Source organism: Schistocerca serialis, chromosome 2 (genome assembly GCF_023864345.2).
Source record: "Schistocerca serialis cubense isolate TAMUIC-IGC-003099 chromosome 2, iqSchSeri2.2, whole genome shotgun sequence".
NCBI classification, from domain to species: Eukaryota; Metazoa; Arthropoda; class Insecta; order Orthoptera; family Acrididae; genus Schistocerca; species Schistocerca serialis.
This window is the reverse complement of record NC_064639.1, coordinates 975,453,190-975,475,863: the sequence shown is the minus strand read 5'-3', so window position 1 is coordinate 975,475,863 and position 22,674 is coordinate 975,453,190. Positions and strand designations below refer to the sequence as shown.

At 43.2% G+C, this 22,674-nt stretch overlaps 1 long non-coding RNA gene across 1 annotated transcript in view; it reads left to right on the top strand.

Moving 5' to 3' along the window:
• The first annotated feature begins 1,423 nt into the window (after window positions 1-1,423).
• The window catches only part of LOC126456670 (uncharacterized), a 37,093-nt gene continuing 15,842 nt past the window's right edge, over window positions 1,424-22,674 (top strand). The window contains exon 1 of the long non-coding RNA XR_007585372.1: window positions 1,424-1,507. This is a non-coding gene — a long non-coding RNA (uncharacterized LOC126456670). The remainder of the gene's footprint in view (window positions 1,508-22,674) is intronic.

Genomic DNA, 22,674 nt, shown 5'->3' with positions numbered 1-22,674 from the left:
AATTGGTGTGGACATGGGAATGTGGGTCTCGCGGAAAGCTTGCGAGGGATAAGTCCCTGCAGGCGCACTATCCTCAGTGCCCTCGGTGGCTCAGATGGATGGAGGGTTTGCCATAAAGCAGGAGATCTCGGGTTCGAGTCTCGGTGTTTGCCATGTAAGCAGGAGATCCCGCGTTCGAGTCCCGGTCGGGGCACACATTTTCAACATGTCACCAGTGATGTATATCAAAGCCTGTTTGCAGCTAGGGTGTCGATTTGATTATCATTTCAAGAAAAACATAGCTTACATAAAACATATTACTGTTATTCATATACAACTTTCACATTTGTGAATAATAACAGGAAATCTTCCCCTTGATCATGATGGAGAACATTTCATTGAGTATAAAAAACAAGAACAACAATATAGACTTCTTTATGTTTGCGCAAGTAAAATGTACTTGCATCGAAACTAATTGCTTTGGTTACATGAAAGAGCACAAGTTAAGTGATCAACTAATTTTTTGTTCGCTATGAAATGCAAATAATATTTTGTTCAAAAAAATGGTTCAAATGGCTCTGAGCACTATGGGACTTAACTTCTGAGGTCACGAGTCCCCTAGAACTTAGAACTACTTAAACCTAACTAACCTAAGGACATCACACACGTCCATGCCCGAGGCAGGATTCGAACCTGCGACCGTAGCGGTCGCGCGGTTCCAGACTGCAGCGCCTAGAACCGCTCGGCCACTCCAGCCGGCTAATATTTTGTGAGGATATATAATACACCATGGACTAACACCGAATGACATGCGGTTCTAATTATGTGCAAAAGAAACAAACAAATAAAACACAAAGAGATGTCGTCGGCTCCCGATTTCTCTCACACACATTTATTTATGTTTCTCTTCCTACCAATGCTACCAATACTACCGTCAAAGCTACCATTTACTAGGTCGTTAATGTACTGCACCGAAAAGACCGCCCATAGTTTTGGGGGAGAGCGCATGTCTAACCATGATTCTCGTATTGCAGTACTCGAATACTCAGTTTACTGTTCCACTTTAGGTTTTCAATAGATTACAGTACGCTTTTTGGGTCCAACACTATCGGCAGGTTCTTGAACCACGCATGACCACCAAAATTGAGAGCCTTTCGAATCACTATTGCCTCTGTGGTAAAAATTGAACAATATTGGGACAGATGAAACAGCTTGGAATATTTTAACTCAATGTAAGCATTGAAACCGGAAGAGTTCAGAGCCCGCCACCTCGCCCGGAGCTGTGTGCACAGTGGAGGTGACTTCCTGCCTACGTGCGCGCCTTCTCCGCGAGTATCGCCTCAGCTGACACGGCGGCCCACGTGTGGAGGGCGTTCTGCGAAGTGGCCGCTTCCTCCTTGCTCGCCGGTTTCGCAATGCGCCCGCCTATTCATTACAACCGGCTGTCCGCACCGCGATTCACACCCGTCAGTGAACGCGGTCCGCGATGGTGCGGAAGAGCAACACTCCGATCTCTGTCGATACCAAGGTATGTGCGCCTACCGGCCTAGCGCGTCTCTGCCTACAACTGAATAGCGTATTTCCAAAATAACTTTCCTCCAAAAAAAGAACGTTTTCAACAAACACAAATTTTAAATAATCCACTTCTTCTTCTTCTTTCGTGTCCGGATGCACCAATTATATCTTCCCTTCCCAGTAATTAGCAACGTAGATTGCTTTTTCATTGACTTTCAAAATATCATCTTTAGTGCATGTTATAGACATGTCTGGGCAGATCAGTAGGTGGTCCAAGTCCTGTATTGCTCCGCATTCACACCTATCGCTATCACTGTAACCCCATTTAAATAGGTTTGATTTGCACCCAGTTACTCCAGTGCGCAGCCGGTTTAATGACCTCCAAGTTGTAAAAGGTAGTTGAAATCCTGCAGATCCCTCCTCAAGTAGTTCCATTGTGGAGTGTGGCACCATTTCTTCCCAGAGAGATAGTCGCCTTGCGACGGGCTTGGTGGCGAGCTCTTCAGTATATTCCATGAAACTCTTGTCATCTTTGGTTTTGGTGCTCCGGTGTTTGCAGGATTGGCCGACTAGGTCGTATCCACTTAATTTTCATTCCTGAAGCATAGTTTTTGATACTTGGCGCCGGCCGCGGTGGCCGTGCGGTTCTGGCGCTGCAGTCCGGAACCGCGGGACTGCTGCGGTCGCAGGTTCGAATCCTGCCTCGGGCATGGGTGTGTGTGATGTCCTTAGGTTAGTTAGGTTTAAGTAGTTCTAAGTTCTAGGGGACTTGTGACCTAAGATGTTGAGTCCCATAGCGCTCAGAGCCATTTGAATCATTTTTTGACACTTGGCGACACTTTATAAGCTTTCTACGTAGTTTATCTATATGTGGAATAATGAATACTCTTTTTCAAAAGCTCTCTCCTCGTGTAACGTGTCCATAACATATCGTATTCACTGCTGAACAATATCGACTCTTACTTGTTATTTGGGACTGTACTGCGCTTGTGAACAGTGTCTTGAAACAAAACTTAAATCTTCATCTGCATCTACGTGATTGCTCTGCTGTTCACAATAAAGTGCCAGTCAGAGGGTTCAATGAACCACCTTCAAGCTGTCTCTCTACCGTTCCATTCTAGAACGGCGAGCGGGAAAAACGAGCACTTAAATTTTTCTTTGGGAGCCCTGTTTTCTCTTACTTTATCGTGATGATCATTTCTCCCTGAAATCTTAGTGAAATGCTGACTTTGAAATAATGAACATAAATCTAATTAAATCCCAAAAGAAACTACTTGTGTACTCGGTGAAAACTATGCAACTGAAACTCAAAACCAGGCCGCCTTCTGCCCGTGGGAAAGTTCGCCGGTATTACACTACTGGACAGGAAGAAGATGCTGTGATATGCAAATGATTAGCTTTTCAGAGCATTCACACAACGTTGCCGCCGGTGGCGACACCTACAACGTGCTGATGTGAGGAAAGTTCCCAACCGATTTCTCATACACAAACAGCAGTTGACCGGCGTTGCCTGGTGAGACGTTGTTACGATGCATCGTGTAAGGAGGAGAAATGCGTACCATCACGTTTCCACTTTGATAAAGGTCGAATAGTAACCTATCGCGATTGCGGTTTATCGTATCGCGACGTTGCAGCTCGCGTTGGTCGATATCCAACGACTGTTAGCAGAATATGGAATCGGTGGGTCCAGAGGGGTAATATGGAACGCCGTGCTGGATCCCAACGGCCTCGTATCACTAGCAGTCGAGATGACAGGCATCTTAACTGCATGGCTGTAACGGATCGTGCAGCCACGTCTCGATCCCTGAGTCAACAGGTGGGGACGTTTGCAAGACGACAACCATCTGCACGAACAGTTCGACGACGTTTGTGGCAGCATGGACTATCAGCTCGGAGACCATGGCTGCGGTTACTCTTGACGCTGCATCACAGACATGAGCGCCTGCGATTGTGTACTCAACGACGGAACTGGGTACACGAATGGCAAAACGTCATTTTTTCGGGTCAATCCAGGTTCTGTTTACAGCATCATGATGGTCGCATCTGTGTTTGGCGACATAGCGGTGGACGCACATTAGAAGCGTGTATTCGTCATCGCCATACTGGCGTATCACCTGGGTTGATGGTATGGGGTGCCATTGGTAACACGTCTCGGTTACCTCTTGTTCGCATTGACGACACTTTGAACAGTGGACGTTACATTTCGGATGTGTTACGACCCTTGGCTCTACCCTTCATTCGATCCCTGCGAAACCCTACATTTCAGCAGGATAAGGCACGTCCGCATGTTGCATGTCCTGTACGGGCCTTTCTGGATACAGAAAATGTTCGACTGCTGCCCTGGCCAGCACATTCTCCAGATCTCTCACCAATTGAAAACGTCTGGTCAATGGTGGCCGAGCAACTGGCTCGTCACAATACGCCAATCACTACTTTTGATGAACTGTGGTATCGTGTTGAAGCTGCATTGGCAGCTGTACCTGTACACGCCATCCAAGCTCTGTTTGACTCAATGCCCAGGCGTATCAAGGCCGTTGTTACGGCCAGAAGTGGTTGCTCTGGGTACTGATTTCTCAGGATCTATGCACCCAAATTGCGTGAAAATGTAATCACATGTTCAGTTCTAGTATAATATATTTGTCCAATGAATACCCGTTTCTGCATTTCTTCTTGGTGTAGCAATTTTAATGGCCAGTAGTGTAATTTTGACAGCAGGTTGAGTGGACATGGGGTCGTTCTAGAGGGACTGGAAAGAGGAATAATCCCCTCCCCTATCCGGAATTGAACCCGAGATGTCCAGGCTCAGGGAGACGTAGTGCTCTACCCGCTAGATCACCATTTCCACATAACATTTCAAACACTGTTCAAATGCTACCACCATTTGACTGCAATAATTTTTATTTTATTGTTATGCGATCTAGATTTCGGCCTTAGGGCATTTTCAAAGACATCAGACTGGTATGAAATACAAGTCCCTGGCGAAAAAGCGTATCTGGTCGTATAGGCCAGATCTGTCATACTCATTAGTAAAAGTGTGAACATTCTAAAACGCCTAAATGTATCGCAGACTCACTTTCGGACCCTACAGCACAGCTGTTATATGAAACTGCTAACCAATAAACAGGTATTTACCCAGGAAAATCTCCAAACAGCCGTATGTTTTGAGAAGTCATTTTATTTTGATGACAACCAGTTTCGGCATCTCAGTAATGTCATCTTCAGGCCTCTATCCACTCCATGTTCAGACAATCAGATGTATCGATACTTGCATACTGTAGCCATCAATATCTGGATTCTGTGAATTCGCTTTTGGAGTGTATACTTCGGCGAGTTGCCAATTGCTGTCAAGGCGTCGAAGTAAACACTCTAAAAGCGAAGATTATGTTCCTTTCTCACATCTTTTAACTTTTGGCTACCCACCTCTGATAGCCTATGCGACTGGCATAGTATACAAGTACATCTAAACTAGAGGTTCCAAATGTAAACCCTAAACTGCACCAAGCGTAAACGTTTTCTTTGCTTTTATGACTTTCAATCGTCACTGACAACCACCTCTTCCATCCTGCCTGCACCCTCTCGCCGTTTTATACAATAATAAACATTAGTCGTGACACTTAAACTACCTTTTACTGTCGACTTCTGTAAGCACCTTTCTCATGACCAGGATAGACCGCTGTTTACTAATAGTAAGGGTCGCCATTACAAATCTGAAATAAAATTTTTGGACCATTACCTGCGCAGACTATGTATACACTAAAAGTGTCGAAGTGACCAGGGAGTTCTTTTGTTCTTACTGAATGGGACCATTTAGGTAACCGCTGTTACAGATTTTACCATCGCTTGAAGTAACGACAAGCGGAAAGGTCAGTTACCCACGGTTGCGAGTGTTGACTAGTACAGGCTGTTCCGAAATTATAAACAGCTCATCCTAAAATATAAAATGCTGCTTAGACCTCCGATTACAATAAAACCGGCTATCCACTCCGAACTCGCATGTATAAAATAGCTTCAAACGTCTGAGTTCTTTATAAATGAGTTGCTGTGTTAAACATTTGATGTTATGCTTGTAAAAACTTTATGGATGAAGATGCAAATAATAATTATGTTGGTTTTATTCACCTATATAATGATGAAAAAATCAAAACTACAACTGATAAACCAAAAAAGTGATAACCCAATTATATGTTCATGTAAGGCCTTTTTGTCGGAGTGCATAATGTCAAACAATTAATTTTAGGCTTGATAGTAACAAGTTATTGATCTGCAATTTAGTAATAAAACATTTTTCAAATATTGCGATAGCATTTCTGTTGTTTATGTTATGGGTGTGTTGCAAATTACAAAAGCGTTTAAATGTACTAACAAAGAAAAGCTAATTTCTTTTGCATCTCAATACAGATTACGTCATATCTTCGGAAGTATGTGTTACACTGTGATATAATTTTGCAAGTGCAGTGCATGTGCATACTGACTGCAAAATGTATTGTGGGTAGAGTTACTAGTAAGGAAGTAGACACTCAAAACGTTATGCCTAATGCTTAAATTTTACTGTGTGAATAGCGAAAATATAGTACGAGATAAACTTTCTCCCTTTCATTATTTTTTCAGTGTAGTCAGCTAGAAATAGTTTCGGAAAGGTTTTACATTTTGTGTGAAGTTTATTGGAAGTCGCTAAATCCTCTCATTCGCAAATATTGGATGAATATAGTCTGGGTAATTTTTCGCTTTGAGTTTCGCTGTCTCAAGAAATACAGGGAGTCAATAATTGAAGCTTCGTTTTCAAAGCGCTTAGAAAGAGAGCCACTGATTTAAACAGCAAATTTTTAACGCAGAGGAAAATGACATGGAATAAAAATAAGAAAAAAATTTAATGAAAATTTGACACGCACACCAACAGACGGGGGACACACAGCTGTTCCTCAGTTTGCATCTCAGACGTCCACCAGCATGACTGTCCCCATGAAGGATCGCCTGCTGCTGACAAAGCTCTTTTGCAAGAGCGGTGAGTGGACGGTAGTAGCTCTGCAGAAGTTCCGGACACTCAAGAGTGTGAAAAAAAGCTTTGTTCCGATGACTGTTAAGGGTATGGAGTAAATGATTATAAAATTCGAAAACTCAGGTTTTTCGAAGTGCAGTGTGGCAGAGGGAGGAAAGCAGTTGACAACTTTTGTCGAAGATGTGCCCACAGCATTGCAGGATGAGTCGAGTGGTGGTGTGCAAACACGCAGTGCACGGGGAATTGTCCGTACGTTGGACATGGCTGCGAGAACAGTGCATAAAATCCTACGAAGCATCCTGCCTTGTTATCCATACAAAATCACTCATCTTCAGGAGTTGCGCCTGCTGACCCGCCAGACAAACGTTCTCTCTGGAATTTCTTGCCCGCATGGAAGTAGGCAGTGAAAGGCCGTACAGCATTCTACGCAGAGACGAAGCCATTTCCATCTCCAAGGACACGAAAATTTTCAGAAGATTTGTCGTATGTCCGATATCGATTTCGGCCGTCAATTCATCCAGTGTTGCTTGTCTGTTAGCACTGACAACTCTACGTAAACGCTGCTACTCTCGATCGTTAAGTGAAGGTCGTCGGCCGCTGCGTTGTCCGTGGTGAGAGGTATTCTCGGCACACTCTTGACATTGTGGATCGCGTAATATTGAATTCCGTAACGATATCGGACCTGGAATGACACATTCGTCTAGCTCCAACTATCATTCCCCGTTCAAAGTCTGTTAATACCGTCGTGTGGCCATAATCACGTCGGAAACTTTTTCACATGAATCACCTGGGTACGAATAACAGCTCAGTCAATGCACTGCCCTTTTATACGTTGTGTACGCGATACGACCGCCATTTGCCTGTGTGCATATCGTTACCCCATGAATTTTGTCACGTCACTGTATACAGGGTGTAAATTTTAAGTTGATAAACCAGAATATCTCGAAAAATAAGCTTCACACGAAAAAATGGGTAGAATCCAAAGTTGATTACTTTCGAGGGGGACATCTGTTGGTGTTAAAATTAGCCCGCCACCCACGCCCTCGGGGGTTGGGACGAGACGCAACTTTAAAATTTCAAATGAGAACCTCCATTTTTTATTGCAGAATCAGATTCTACGTAAAAGACTACGTACATTTTGTCTTAAACATTTGTTTTGATTCTTGGTGTTTGGTGCTGTTTGTTGTTGTTGTTGTCTTCAGTCCTGAGACTGGTTTGATGCAGCTCTCCATGCTACTCTATCCTGTGCAAGCTTCTTCATCTCTCAGTACTTACTGCAACCTACATCCTTCTGAATCTGCTTAGTGTATTCATCTCTTGGTCTCCCTCTATGATTTTTACCCTCCACGCAGCCCTCCAATGCTAAATTTGTGATCCCTGGATGCCTCAGAACATGTCCTGCCAACCGGTCCCTTCTTCTTGTCAAGTTGTGCCACAAACTCCTCTTCTCCCCAATTCTATTCAATACCTCCTCATTAGTTATGTGATCTACCCATCTAATCTTCAGCATTCTTCTGTAGCACCACATTTCGAAAGCTTCTATTCTCTTCTTGTCCAAACTATTTATCGTCCATGTTTCACTTCCATACATGGCTACACTCCATACAAATACTTTCAGAAACGACTTCCTGACACTTAAATCTATACCCGATGTTAACAAATTTCTCTTCTTCAGAAACGCTTTCCTTCCCATTGCCAGTCTACATTTTACATCCTCTCTACTTCGACCATCATCAGTTTTTTGCTCCCCAAATAGCAAAACTCCTTTACTACTTTAAGTGTCTCATTTCCTAATCTAATTCCCTCAGCATCACCCGACTTAATTCGATTACATTCCATTATCCTCGTTTTGCTTTTGCTGATGTTCATCTTATATCCTCCTTTCAAGACACTGTCCATTCCGTTCAACTCCTCTTCCAAGTCCTTTGCTGTCTCTGAAAGAATTACAACGTCATCGGCGAACCTCAGCGTTTTTATTTCTTCTCCATAGACTTTAATACCTACTCCGAATTTTTGTTTCCTTTAATGCTTGCTCAATATACAGATTGAATAACATCGGGGACAGGCTACAACCCTGTCTCACTCCCTTCCCAACCACTGCTTCCCTTTCATGCCCCTCGATTCTTATCACTGCCATCTGGTTTCTGTACAAATTGTAAATAGCCTTTCGCTCCCTGTATTATACCCCTGCCACCTTTAGAATTTGAAAGAGAGTATTCCAGTCAACATTGTCAAAAGCTTTCTCCAAGTCTACAAATGCTAGAAATGCTGGAAATGTAGGTTTGCATTCCTTGGTGCTGTAATTCAAGAAAATCCATGATCTCATTTTTGCGTGGAAAATGGTTACGGATAAATAAAAAACACTTATTAACTTCGTAAATTTTCATTCGCTAAAACTAAAACTGTCCCTCTCTCCCCATAGGGTGGGGTTTGAGAGAGAGGAATTAGAGTTTTACAAATGTTTACCCAAATATTAATTTTTCTGCAGATTCGAATTGGGTCAACATTTGTAAAACTCTAATTCCTCTCTCTCTAACCCTACCCTATGCCGAGAGAGGGAGAGTTTTAGCTTTATCGAATCAAAATTTACGTAGTAAATAAATATTTTTTATTTATCTGTAACCATTTTCCACGCAAAAATGAGATCATGGATTTCCTTGAATTACAGCGCCAACTACCAGGAATCAAAACAAATGTTTAAGACGAAATGTACGTAGTTTTTTATGTAGAATCTAATTCTGCAATAAAAAACGGGAATCCTCATTTGAAATTTTAAAGTTGCCTCCCGCCCCACCCCCGGGGGCTGGGGTGGTGGGCTAATTTTAGCACCAGCAGATGTCCCCCTCGGAAATAATCAACTTTGGATTCTACATATTTTTTCGTGTGAAGCTTATTTTTCAGGTTATTCTGGTTTGTCAACTTAAAATTTACACCCTGCATACGACATATGTCATTGCAGGCTTCGACTTTCTTTAAATTTGTTTGACTGATAGTGTGAGGAACAGTCCCTCAGAACGGGCCTACTCCTCACTTCGGTAATGCGGTAATGAAACTCAAGCCTCGAACACAGTCACAGTTTTTTCCATCGCGAGCCGCGCGCAGAACACCTTTGTTGTGCTGTATTATAATGAGCGACAGAGGCCAGTGAGCAGAAACAATAGAGCTGTTCAACTGACAGTGTGTCCAGAATTTGCGCGCGAAGAGCTATAAGCGCTGACGCACGCAACTGATGGCATGCGGCTCACTTAAAAGGCGTGTGTCCGCTAGCAAGTGAACTTCCACAAGTCGCTTACAGAATCCACTTCTGCAACCTGTTTGACGTGGAAACTCCCCCAGCAAATAAACTTCCGCACGCTTCGTCAACTTGCAGAAGACGCTAAAAGTTAGTGGAAACACTTGCTGCAAATACTTGGTGAACTTGACAGTTACTGGAAGTTTATCTCAAACTTACAGTTTTGTGTGTTCAACACCGGTACGAAAATTTCATCATCGAAAAGGAGAATGGCGCAAATACAGATGGACCAAAACAAATATACCGTTGTAGTGGTCTTCAGTCCTGAGACTGGTTTGATGCAGCTCTCCATTCTACCCTATCCTGTGCAAGCTTCTTCATCTCCCATTACTTACTGCAACCTACATCCTTTTGAATCTGCTTAGTGCATTCATCTCTTGGTCTCCGCCGGCCGCGGTGGTCTCGCGGTTCTAGGCGCGCAGTCCGGAACCGTGCGACTGCTACGGTCGCAGGTTCGAATCCTGCCTCGGGCACGGATGTGTGTGATGTCCTTAGGTTAGTTAGGTTTAAGTAGTTCTCAGTTCTAGGGGACTGATGACCACAGCTGTTAAGTCCCATAGTGCCCAGAGCCATTTTTCTTGGTCTCCCTCTACGATTTTTACCCTCCACGCTGCCCTCCAATGCTAAATTTGTGATCCCTTGATGCCTCATATCATGTCCCTTCTTCTTGTCAAGTTGTGCCACAAACTCCTCTTCTCCCCATTTCTATTCAATACCTCTTCATTAGTTATGCGATCTACCCATCTAATCTTCAGCATTCTTCTGTAGCACCACATTTCGAAAGCTACTATTCTTTTCTTGTCCAAACTATTTATCGTCCATGTTTCACTTCCATACATGACTACACTCTATACAAATACTTTCAGAAACGACTTCCTGACACTTAAAACTATACTCGATGTTAACGAACTTCTCTTCTTCAGAAACGCTTTCCTTGCCATTGCCAGTCTACATTTTATATCCTCTCTACTTCGACCATCATCAGTTATTTTGCTCCCCAAATAGCAGAACTCCTTTGCCACTTTAAGCGTCTCCGTTCCTAATCTAATTCCCTCAGCATCACCCGACTTAATTCGACTACATTCCATTATCCTCGTTTTGCTTTTGCTGATGTTCATCTTATATCCTCCTTTCAAGATACTGTCCATTCCGTTCAACTCCTCTTCCAAGTCCTTTGCTGTCTCTGAAAGAATTACAACGTCATCGGCGAACCTCAACGTTTTTATTTCTTCTCCATAGACTTTAATACCTACTCCGAATTTTTGTTTCCTTTAATGCTTGCTCAATATACAGATTGAATAACATCGGGCAGAGGCTACAACCCTGTCTCGCTCCCTTCCCAACCACTGCTTCCCTTTCATGCCCCTCGACTCTTATAACTGCCATCTGAATATACCGTTGGAACCCCTAAACATATACAGGGTGTTCGGAAATTCCCGTAACAAACTGAAGAGACACCAGGTGGGATGGAGAGTGTGTACTAGAACATGCTTCGCAGGTGCAATGTCTGTAACAACGTTGCTGGTCGACACATCGAGCCGCTGTTGTTGCATCGGTACTGTTCTGTACTTACAGCAGGCCGGGTTCGTTTTTTTTTTTTCTTAGTAATGTAAACAGATAATGTTTACGTCTTAATTCAACAAATGTGCTATTGTGATAAATGGATGTTTCGTTATGCTTCCTTTTGATTTTTTACCTAATAATGGTACTGCGTTACTCCTAATTCAGTTCTCCATGCAGAAGTGGATGAGTTAAACATCTGAACTCAAACCGTCGTAGTACGGAAACGGTACCTTTCCGCACATGGGTTCCTGTTCAAAATATTGTGTACGTACTCCCCTCTACAAGTACTAGAGGTTTGTAACGGGAATTTCCGAACACCCTGTATCATTGGCCACTAAGGCCGTGGGAGTGCGAAATTACGAGGGTAATCACAAAAGTAAGGTCTCCTATTTTTTATAAGTACATAGACCTGTTTATTTCTACAATGTTTACATCAGTTTGCAGCTTGAACATTTAGCTCTTTTTCGACATAATCACAATTTCTGTCGATGCATTTTTGTAGACGCTGTGGCAGTTTTTGTATGCCCATGTCATACCAGCTCGCCGCCATGCTGTTCAGAAAGTTATGAACCTCTTCTTTCACCTCGTCGTTGGAGCTGAATCGCTTTCCGGCCAAATGTTCTTTTAACTTAGGGAACCGGTGATAGTCACTGGGCGCCAAGTCAGGACTATAGGGTGGGTGGGTGATTCCACTGAAACTGTTGCAGGGGAACAACGGTTTGCCGAGCGATGTGTGGGCGAGCGTTGTCATGGAGAATGTGTACGCCCTTGCTCAACATTCCTCTTCTCCGGTTCTGAATTGCCCGTTTGAGTTTTTTCAGAGTCTCAAAGTACCTGTCAGCGTTAATTGTGGTCCCAGCGATTCAGCTCCGACGACGAGTTGAAAGAAGAGATTCATAACTTTCTGAACAGCATGGCAGCGAGCTGGTATGACATGGGCAAACAAAAACTGCCACAGCGTCTACAAAAATGCATCGACAGAAATGGTGATTATGTCGACAAACAGCTAAATGTCCAAGCTGTAAACTGATGTAAACCATTGTAGAAATAAACAGGTCTATGTACTTATAAAAAAATAGGAGACCCTACTTATGGGGTTTCCCTCGTAATCTACAGATTACTTGATTTCGCCAGAAGTGGAGGTAGAATGGCAGTCCAGGCGTCTGGTAAATTTTAGCAGATTTTTTAACTTCCATCGTTTGTGGGGAAAGAGGGGTGGTGTCAGCGTGAAAAATCTTTCTCATGTGTTCGAAGCCGTAAATAAAGTTAGTTTGTTGGAAATACCGGTTGAATTACTCCGGGTAACGCGCCGTGAGTTACCTCTGCCTCAAGACATGTACACAGTTTCTAACTTTAATACTTGAATCACTGTGTTAATCCTTCAAAATCAGGTTATAATTCTTAATGACTGGATTATGACAGCATTATCAGTTTCTGAATTCGGACAATAATTATATGAAACACCGGTAATCAAAGTTTTGTTGCCTGTTGCCTTGAAAGCCAAAAAAAAATAAAATAAAAAAATAAAAGATTCAAATGGCTCTGCTTTCTATACATTTTGACCACCTTTCTGGCAATTCGTGGACACCACGCCAATAGAAATGTTCGTCTTTTGAAGCAAACCAATCAGACACCCAATTTTCGACTTCTTAGTAGGAATCTAAGTGTTCCTCAGCCAATGCGTGTCCCATTGATGAAAACAAATGGTAGTCGGAAGGGGCCAAGTCTGGTGAATACGGCGTGTGGGGTAGCAGCTCCCCAGCCCAGTGTTTTGATTGTATCCTGAACCAAAAATGGTTCAAATGGCTTTGAGCACTATGGGACTTAACATCTGAAGTCATCAGTCCCCTAGAACTTAGAACTACTTAAACCTAACTAACTTAAGGACATCACACACATCCATGCCCGAGGCAGGATTCGAACCTGAGGCAGGATTCGAATCTGCGGCCGTAGCGATCGCGCGGTTCCAGACTGACGCGCCTAGAACCGCTCGGCCACACTGGCCGGCTTTGAAAGCTATTGGATAGTCAATCTGCATTTGGGATTATACACCATGAACATAAACCAACAACCAGGAACAGGCTTAGCTGTTTAGTAACATAAATCTTCAGCCCCCTACGTACTACTCCCGTAGAGGTCGTGAAAAAAATAATAATTACAAAGTGGTAAGATGCGAGTAGAGATGGCGCACTGAGGATTCCGTATAAGCTTAGTTATGTGTACAGACAGTTCATCCATTGCAGAATCGAAGATCTCCACAAGTTTTGCCTGTTATCGATACTGATACTGGCAAGATATCCGTCCCACGGATTCCAAGACTTTTGAGGATATTTGAGGTCGGATAACAAATGACAAAAGAAACGTTTGCCGTGTAATATAATTACAAATTAACAATTTTCTGACTTTCTTTCTTTACTTGGAATGTGAAACCTTTCTTTCGTGACTCCACGTCAAAGGGAAGTACTCTGTTATGTTTTAATGAGTGAGTTTGTGGGTACCGGTAACCACAAAAATAAAGGTTTCTTGCGGTCGAGACTCTTTACACTCATTTTAAACGATCCTATAAGGAGCTGCTTTGATCAAATGAGATTTTTTTTTTTTTTTTTTTTTTTTTTTTTTTTTTTTTTTTTTTTTTTTTTTTTTTGTCATCAGTCTACTGACTGGTTTGATGCGGCCCGCCACGAATTCCTTTCCTGTGCTAACCTCTTCATCTCAGAGTAGCACTTGCAACCTACGTCCTCAATTATTTGCTTGACGTATTCCAATCTCTGTCCTCCTCTACAGTTTTTGCCCTCTACAGCTCCCTCTAGTACCATGGAAGTCATTCCCTCATGTCTTAGCAGATGTCCTATCATCCTGTCCCTTCTCCTTATCAGTGTTTTCCACATATTCCTTTCCTCTCCGATTCTGCATAGAACCTCCTCATTCCTTACCTTATCAGTCCACCTAATTTTCAACATTCGTCTATAGCACCACATCTCAAATGCTTCGATTCTCTTCTGTTCCGGTTTTCCCACAGTCCATGTTTCACTACCATACAATGCTGTACTCCAGACGTACATCCTCAGAAATTTCTTCCTCAAATTAAAGCCGGTATTTGATATTAGTAGACTTCTCTTGGCCAGAAATGCCTTTTTTGCCATAGCGAGTCTGCTTTTGATGTCCTCCTTCCTCCGTTCGTCATTGGTTATTTTACTGCCTAGGTAGCAAAATTCCTTAACTTCATTGACTTCGTCACCATCAATCCTGATGTTAAGTTTCTCGCTGTTCTCATTTCTACTACTTCTCATTACCTTCGTCTTTCTCCGATTTACTCTCAAACCATACTGTGTACTCATTAGACTGTTCATTCCGTTCAGCAGATCATTTAATTCTTCTTCACTTTCACTCAGGATAGCAATGTCATCAGCGAATCGTATCATTGATATCCTTTCACCTTGTATTTTAATTCCGCTCCTGAACCTTTCTTTTATTTCCATCATTGCTTCCTCGATGTACAGATTGAAGAGTAGGGGCGAAAGGCTACAGCCTTGTCTTACAACCTTCTTAATACGAGCGCTTCGTTCTTGATCGTCCACTCTTATTATTCCCTCTTGGTTGTTGTACATATTGTATATGACCCGTCTCTCCCTATAGCTTACCCCTACTTTTTTCAGAATCTCGAACAGCTTGCACCATTTTATATTGTCGAACGCTTTTTCCAGGTCGACAAATCCTATGAAAGTGTCTTGATTCTTCTTCAGCCTTGCTTCCATTACTAGCCGTAACGTCAGAATTGCCTCTCTCGTCCCTTTACTTTTCCTAAAGCCAAACTGATCGTCACCTAGCGCATTCTCAATTTTCTTTTCCATTCTTCTGTATATTATTCTTGTAAGCAGCTTCGATGCATGAGCTGTTAAGCTGATTGTGCGATAATTCTCGCACTTGTCAGCTCTTGCCGTCTTCGAAATTGTGTGGATGATGCTTTTCCGAAAGTCAGATGGTATGTCGCCAGACTCATATATTCTACACACCAACGTGAATAGTCGTTTTGTTGCCACTTCCCCCAATGATTTTAGAAATTCTGATGGAATGTTATCCATCCCTTCTGCCTTATTTGACCGTAAGTCCTCCAAAGCTCTTTTAAATTCCGATTCTAATACTGGATCCTCTATCTCTTCTAAATCGACTCCTGTTTCTTCTTCTATCACATCAGACAAATCTTCACCCTCATAGAGGCTTTTAATGTATTCTTTCCACCTATCTGCTCTCTCCTCTGCATTTAACAGTGGAATTCCCGTTGCACTCTTAATGTTACCACCGTTGCTTTTAATGTCACCAAAGGTTGTTTTGACTTTCCTGTATGCTGAGTCTGTCCTTCCGACAATCATATCTTTTTCGATGCCTTCACATTTTTCCTGCAGCCATTTCGACTTAGCTTCCCTGCACTTCCTATTTATTTCATTCCTCAGCGACTTGTATTTCTGTATTCCTGATTTTCCCGGAACATGTTTGTACTTCCTCCTTTCATCAATCAACTGAAGTATTTCTTCTGTTACCCATGGTTTCTTCGCAGCTACCTTCTTTGTACCTATGTTTTCCTTCCCAACTTCTGTGATGGCCCTTTCTAGAGATGTCCATTCCTCTTCAACTGTACTGCCTACTGCGCTATTCCTTATTGCTGTATCTACAGCGTTAGAGAACTTCAAACGTATCTCGTCATTCCTTAGTACTTCCGTATCCCACTTCTTTGCGTATTGATTCTTCCTGACTAATGTCTTGAACTTCAGCCTACTCTTCATCACTACTATATTGTGATCTGAGTCTATACCTGCTCCTTGGTACGCGTTACAGTCCAGTATCTGATTTCGGAATCTCTGTCTGACCATGATGTAATCTAATTGAAATCTTCGCGTATCTCCCGGCCTTTTCCAAGTATACCTCCTCCTCTTGTGATTCTTGAACAGGGTATTCGTTATTACTAGCTGAAACTTGTTACAGAACTCAATTAGTCTTTCTCCTCTTTCATTCCTTGTCCCAAGCCCATATTCTCCTGTAACCTTTTCTTCTACTCCTTCCCTTACAACTGCATTCCAGTCGCCCATGACTATTAGATTTTCGTCCCCCTTTACATGCTGCATTACCCTTTCAATATCCTCATTCACTTTCTCTATCTGTTCATCTTCAGCTTGCGACGTCGGCATGTATACCTGAACTATCGTTGTCGGTGTTGGTCTGCTGTCGATTCTGATTAGAACAACCCGGTCACTGAACTGTTCACAGTAACACACCCTCTGCCCTACCTTCCTATTCATAACGAATCCTACACCTGTTATACCATTTTCTGCTGCTGATGATATTACCCGATACTCATCTGACCAGAAATCCTTGTCTTCCTTCCACTTCACTTCACTGACCCCTACTATATCTAGATTGAGCCTTTGCATTTCCCTTTTCAGATGTTCTAGTTTCCCTACCACGTTCAAGCTTCTGACATTCCACGCCCCGACTCGTAGAACGTTATCCTTTCGTTGATTATTCAATCTTTTTCTCATGGTAACCTCCCCCTTGGCAGTCCCCTCCCGGAGATCCGAATGGGAGACTATTCCGGAATCTTTTACCAATGGAGAGATCTTCATGACACTTCTTCAATTACAGGCCACATGTCCTGTGGCTACACGTTACGTGTGTTTAATGCAGTGGTTTCCATTGCCTTCTGCATCCTCATGTCGTTGATCATTGCTGATTCTTCCGCCTTTAGGGGCAATTTCCCACCCCTAGGACAAGAGAGTGCCCTGAACCTCTATCCGCTCCTCCGCCCTCTTTGACAAGGCCGTTGGCAGAATGAGGCTGACTTCTTATGCCGGAAGTCTTCGGCCGCCAATGCTGATTATTTATGAACCTGGGACCGGAGACGTTTTGATTATGAATCAAAAACGCTACCCCTAGACCACGGGTGGTCTCAAATGAGATACGGAACCCTAAAAGGTGAGATGCGCATATGTCATATAAGTCGTTGTTGGCCGGAAGTCCCTTTCTAGGGAGTTCGGTCGGCTGATACTGGGCTTTTTATTTGACGGCATTTCCGCGATTTGTGCAGCCATGATGTGAAGTGATGACGAGAACACACACACACACACACACACACAGAGTCCGGGAAGGGGAAAATCCGTAGTAAGATTCCAGCGACGCTAGCCATAAGACCACGACTTCCTAATGGAGGCCGTGAAGAGATGGCTAGAGTAATAATTGCTGCACCCACATAGACATTTACGCAGTCCTTTTTCCCTCGTTACATACTCTAATATGCGATCCACGCTAAATTCCCTCTGCTTCGCACTACGCGGTGTTGTATGGCGTGTGCTTTCCGTTTAAGCACATTGGGAATTTGTTTTTGAATACAGCTTTTAATTTACGAAATGAACGCCAAACCATTTTTACCCTATTGTTTATTTACTTACTGTATTTTACAGACTATAAAACGCAGCGGACTATAAGACGCACCTTCATATTTAAGCAATTTAAATTTTTTTACCATTTTTATTTTTAGACTACAAAGCCACACTAAAAAAAATCTAAGTTTATAAAACCGAACTGACCATTGAAATCCCTGAAAATTTTCATCTTCTAATATCGGCCATTTCGAGTTCAGTCTTCTATTTGCACACCTAGTCTTCCTCATATTTTTTTTCAGTTCGTCTTTACTAGCCCTCCAATCGCGAATGTTTTTTTTTCCTGTAGGTGAAGGCCGAAATGCTGTTCAGCTGCTCAGTTTCCATGTTCATCAGCATATCCTGTTACTTTTACTAACAAAGAGATAGAGGGGCTGGCCAGTACTTACCTCAGCTCAGTACAGCCGATAGATACACATAAAACAGAACTGAAAATTTACATTCCTAGCTTTCGGAACTTTGTTCTTTCATCAGGGAGGAGAGAGGGGAAAAAAGGGAAGAAGGGAAAGTGGATTCAGTTACTCACAACCCAGGTTATGAAGCAACAGGGAAAGGTAAACAGGGAGGGTAGCAAGGATGGAGGCATGGTTGTCAGAGGGAAGCCAGAGATATTCTACTGTAAGTACTGTGCCAGCTTCAAACCAAAGAGGGTGCATACAGAAGTAAAGAGGTATATAGTATAAAGATAAACACAACTATGTAGGATGAAAAGATGAGTGAATGGCTAAAGAGGAAAGGGAAAGAGGAGAAGACTGAAGAGTGAATGGGAGTGAGGTTGTTTAACGTAGGTTCAGTCCAGGGGGATGGCGGGATGAAAGGATGTGTTGGAGTGCAAGTTCCCATCTCCGCAGTTCAGAGGGACTGGTGTTGGGTGGGAGACGCCAAATGGCACATACGGTGTAGCAGGTTCCTAGGTCCCTAGAATTATGCTGGAGGGCATGCTCCGCTACTGGGTATTGGGCATCTCCTAGGCGGACAGTTCGTCTGTGTCCGTTCATGCGCTCAGCCAGTTTGGTTGTTGTCATGCCGATGTAAAAGGCTGTGCAGTGCAGGCATGTCAGTTGATAAATGACATGTGTATTTTCACACGTAGCCCTGCCTTGAATTGTGTATGTTTTACCAGTAGCGGGGCTGGAGTAGGTGGTTGTGGGGGGATGCATGGGGCAGGTTTTGCAGCGGGGTCGGTTACAGGGGTAGGAACCGCTGGGTAGAGAAGGTAGTCTGGGAATATTGTAGGGTTTAACAAGGATGTTACGGAGGTTAGGGGGGCGACGAAAGGCAACTCTGGGTGGTGTGGGGAGAATTTTGTCAAGGGATGATCTCATTTCAGGGGTTGACTTGAGAAAGTCATATCCCTGGCGGAGTAATTTGTTGATGTTTTCGAGGCCAGTATAATATTGGGTGACAAGGGGGATGCTTCTGTGTGGTCTGGGGGTAGGAACATTGTTGTTGGACGGGGAGGAATGTATTGCTCGGGAAATCTGTTTGTGGACAAGGTCTGCAGGATAGTTGCGGGAGAGGAAAGCACTGGTCAGGTTATTGGTGTAGTTGTTGAGGGATTCGTTACTGGAGCAGATACGTTTGCCACGAATACCTAGGCTGTAGGGAAGGGAGCGTTTGATGTGGAAAGGATGGCAGCTATCAAAGTGAAGGTACTGTTGTTTGTTTGTGGGTTTGATATGGACAGAGGTGTGGATGTGAGCTTCAACAAGATGAAGGTCAACATCCAGGAAGGTGGCTTGGGTTTTGGAGAAGGACCAGGTGAAATTCAGATTCGAAAAGGAGTTGAGGTTATGGAGGAAATTAAGGAGTGTTTCTTCACCATGAGTCCAGACCACAATGATGTCATCTATAAACCTATACCAGGCCAGGGGAAGCAGCTGTTGGGTCTTCAGGAAAGCCTCCTCCATGCGGCCCCTGAAGAGGTTGGCATAGGAGGGAGCCATCCTGGTTCCCATGGCCGTTCCCCTGATTTGTTTGTAGGTCTGGCCTTCAAAAGTGAAGTAATTATGGGTGAGGATGAAGTTGGTAAGTATGATAAGGAACGAGGTTTTTGGAAGATCTTCGGGTGGGCGTTGGGAGAGGTAGTGCTCAAGGGCAGAGAGACCATGGGTATGTGGGATGTTTGTGTAAAGGGATGTAGCATCTATGGTGACAAGAAAGGTTTCAGGTGGGAGAGGAGTGGGAATGGATTTGAGGCGTTCTAGGACGTGGTTTGTACCTTCTACCTATTACCCAAAATCCACAAAGAGAACCATCCTGGCCGTCCCATTGTAGCAGGCTTCAAATCCCCAACCGAACGTATCTCAGCTCTGGAAGACCAGCACCTACAACCTATCACCCGCAGACTCCCATCCTACATCAAAGACACAAACATATTGTACTGTTACCAATAACACAAATCACTTTCAGTTCAAGTTCACTGGCAGCCTAGACTGCAATGACGCATCATAGGCTAGACAGTGTTCTGGGTTTGTGATGGCGGGGCGGGAGGAAGGCAGTGTTACCAAGCTTGTGAATCCCCGTAACTAATGTTCGTCTCATCGGTGCCGGGAGATCCCTGTTGAATCCAATGTTGCCAGATAGAGATAGGTTTCCTGCGGCGTAGACTATATGGCCATTTTTAAGACCGACTGGAATTTTAAGTCAAACACTGTACATTTTTATACGTATTAATTTCGAGTATAAGACGCACCTGAATTTTGGAGGTATTCTGTCGAGGGAAAAAGTGGCTCTTATAGTCCATAAAATATGGTAACCGTTCATCCGCTTGTTGCTTTCAGTTGCCACCAAGTGTTCAGATTCGGATTAAATTTGACTATTCTCCTGCCGACATACTGACTGTATATTATTTTCGTCTTATTGCAAATACTCTTCAAGCCAACTGTCATGTTGCAATGTCCAGTTCCTTCAGCCTTAGCCGAATTTCTTTAGCATCCGAACCAAATAAAACAATCTGCAGATTAACGTCACAGATGTTGTAGAGTTAGTCCTAGCGGGATCTCAACTACTGATTTCGTATGAAGAGATGCACGTTGAGGTAGGGACGTGTGGAGCAAAGAATGACAAGTGTCCTCCAAAAGTGGGTGAACTGTTTACACAAATACAGACCCTTTCCTATGAGTGCGTCGCTGGTATGAAAGCTGCCGATATTCAAGGAGCTTCAGAACTACCACTACATGCGCGAGCGTCAGTTCAAAAATGGTTCAAATGGCTCTGAGCACTATGGGACTCAACTGCTGAGGTCATTAGTCCCCTAGAACTTAGAACTACTTAAACCTAACTAACCTAAGGACATCACAAACATCCATGCCCGAGGCAGGATTCGAACCTGCGACCGTAGCGGTCTTGCGGTTCCAGACTGCAGTGCCTTTAACCGCACGGCCACTTCGGCCGGCCGAGCGTCAGTCAGGACTACTTCACAAACCATATGAAATGCGAGATCGGCCGAAATAGCTGTCGCCTGCCGACCTCAAAAAGGAAGTCATTGTCACAGAGGAACTTCAAAATTCGCAAATTCTTAAACGTGCTGACGCCTGGCGACCTCAATAAGAATACCATTGTCAGAGAGGAACTGCAAAATTCGTAAATTCTTAAACGTGCTTTAATCAGCTTGGACCTTCATATAAAACACAGGCACTATAGAAGCAAATGCAGTATTGTGTGGAAAAGGTAACCATTGGCAAATTATTTAATTAAATTGTATTATTACTTATCAAAGTGTTAACTACCAGCCGGCCGTTGTGGCCGAGCGGTTCTAGGCGCTTCAGTCCCGGACCGCGCTCCTGCTATGGTCGCAGGTTTGTATCCTGCCTCGGGCATGGATGTGTGTGATGTCCTTAGGTTAGTTAGGTTTAAGTAGTTCTAAGTCTAGGGGACTGATGACCTCAGATGTTAAGTCCCATAGTGCTTAGAGCCATTTTTTTTTTTTTGTTAACTACCTCCTCAGTTGTGAATAGTTAAGCAAAAGTACATCGTCCCAAAACCACTCGTTTCGCCTGCGACAATCTGACGTAACAAGGTATAGAATATAAGTAATTATTTTAAGGAGGCGGTAACCTATAGTTTCTTCTTCTTCGCGGATGGATCAGTTAGGACCACGCGTAATCAACGTTTGTTGGCCTTCCTTTTCGCCCAGTATTCCTTCATACGCAATGAATAGGCTAGTTTTCGTTGTGCACACCACGTATGTCGGTTAGTTTTTCTCTCTTCTTCCTCAAAATCCCGTGTGTTCGTGATTTTCTGATTTCATTTCTGTCATGTAGATTTGGAGACCCTAATTCTCTCAGGTCTTTTTCCGTCTGTTTATACCAGTTCAGTCTTGTGGTTTTTTTCTTTAAAAATGTATGGATTTTGTGCGTTAACCTGTTTGAGTCCATTCTTTCTAAATGCCCCATGAATTGGATTCTTCTCATGCGCATTGTGTCTGTTATTTTGGAGAAATTTTTATATATTTCTGCATTGGGTTTCGGATAATGCACACCATCTTTAGTTCTTGGTCCTAGGATTTTCCTCGTTATTTTACGATCTTTCACTTCTGATTCCCCTTTTACTGTTCTGTGTTGATTGAAAAATCATTCTGTATGTATATAAGAGAAACTATCAGCCTCGATTGCGGTGATGAAACCAACCTTTACCTAGGTTTCAGCCCAAATAATTCAGCCTTCTTCAGAAGATATACCTGAACCTATGATTTGTCTAAGAGGGCATGGTCTAGAAATAAAACTAAAACAGCCTGAATAGACGTTGTCACATTTTAAAAATGCGGTACATAATTACTAAGTCAAAAGCTCTGGCGTGCGCGTCATCTCCATGGGCGTTTTATTTCTAGGCCATGCCCTCTTAGACAAATTATAGATTCAGGTATATCTTCTGAAGAAGGCTCAATTATTTGGGCT